Source organism: Anneissia japonica, unplaced genomic scaffold, assembly GCF_011630105.1.
Source record: "Anneissia japonica isolate Jap-2015-1 unplaced genomic scaffold, ASM1163010v1 scaffold65631_len1633_cov112_single, whole genome shotgun sequence".
NCBI classification, from domain to species: Eukaryota; Metazoa; Echinodermata; class Crinoidea; order Comatulida; family Comatulidae; genus Anneissia; species Anneissia japonica.
In genome coordinates this window covers 1-1,633 of record NW_022742326.1, presented here as the reverse complement: position 1 = coordinate 1,633, position 1,633 = coordinate 1, and the positions used below count along the sequence as shown (strand labels likewise).

At 37.0% G+C, this 1,633-nt stretch overlaps 1 long non-coding RNA gene across 1 annotated transcript; it reads left to right on the top strand.

The window, feature by feature from the left end:
* Positions 1 to 489: 489 nt before the first annotated feature.
* Positions 490 to 1,577, top strand: LOC117119144. The gene is made up of 2 exons (XR_004447142.1): positions 490 to 621; positions 1,060 to 1,577. It is a non-coding gene; the product is annotated as an uncharacterized LOC117119144 (long non-coding RNA).
* Positions 1,578 to 1,633: the final 56 nt, after the last annotated feature.

Here is a 1,633-nt window from a genome sequence, read left to right as displayed (position 1 = left end):
GGAATTTATTTTCGGTGGCCACGCCCACCGAAAAATATTGCTTCTTAGATTCCCGAATACACATTAACCGTGACAGCATAAGCATAAGCCTAGCCTAATTTTTTTTGTTTCGAAGTTTTCGAATGGGGGGGGGCGCGTTGGATACGCCACTGAGTGGGTGTGGTCAGGCATCGCTCAAAAATCTCTCGAAAGTGGTCCATGGGCAACGCCCTGAAAACTAAGCTTAATTAATTGAATCCAGAGTTTACTAATGTATAAGTTTCTCCCGACGAATTGTGTTTTTCTCTCCAATAAGAGGTTGGGGGAGGATGCTCTCCCAATGGGGGCCCTATCCCCACCACCCCTGTATAATTTTAATTGACAGCTGAAACTTAATTATATAATAAGCAATCAAAATGTCACCAGGAGTATATCTTTAACAGTACTGTATACTCAATGATAACTGTATATTCTGTCTTTGGTGGTGTTCTATTATGTTCTTTATGTTCTATTATGACACAATTTTTCTATAGAATTGAAGATGCTATAGATCTTGTGTGTCTATTTCACTTGCTTCATCCGGACTGTTCATCTGGGAAAGAAGTGAAGGAGAAAAAGTTGACTGGGATCGACATAATAAAGGTGGGCTTACATCTCAAGATTTACTTCATTACAACTGTGGCATGGTGGTAAAGTGCCTGTCCTCAAACCCAGGATTCTGGGTTCAAATCCTCAATACTAATAATATGTTAGACTTACATGGTGCTTCATGCCATAAGGATTTGTTGTGCTTCATATTATTACCACCGGTCATTGAATCAAACACATATGGAACACGTAGATTCCTGGGGAGAATTCCGTGTTGCAGCACATACGAAACACATATTTATTATAAAATATTATTTATTCAGGATAATAAACTGTACATTTCATAAGGAATATTTGTACAGTATATTGGGTTGTTTTTTTTTGTTTTTTTTTTTCAAAACATTGTCCAAAATTGACAAAAAATTTGAAATATATGACAGTGTTTAATGTGAATTCATGATCACTGTTATTAATAGTGATTTTCTTTTGTAGGCCTACCTACGCCTGGATACACCTCACCCAGGAAAAGTGGAGCTAGCCCTACAGGCATATGAGAATGAACTCCAAGAGCAAAAGGCAACTGAACAGAAGGAAAACAACTGAAAATTTCAAATTAAAATAAATTTAGTTAAAATCTTTCTGTTGGTGTTTCAGTTCAGTATCACACAACTGTCCTTGAAGACAAGTCTGCTGCCCTCTCTTGCCTTCACTGGCAACTAGTTGAGGGCAGTAGTATTCAGGCTTTCCAACTGAAATGTTACATCAAGCAATTTTTTGTTCAAAATGATTTTCAATCAACTGGTACTCTAGTGCACTAAGCTGGAAACCATTCCTCAAGCCTAGTTTACATAAAATCGCTACACTCTATCACCGACAGCTTTCAGCAATGCTGATTGGTCAGTCAAATAAGGGACAGGCTGACGTTGATGATGAATCAGAGTTTATTAAAAATACTACTAAAAGTTGAGGTGTTTTTCTAGTAAATTAAATAAAAAAAATTAAAATATGAAGTAATGCATTGTCTTTTACTAACATCATGCCGTCATCCATCCCACAAATTCACGTC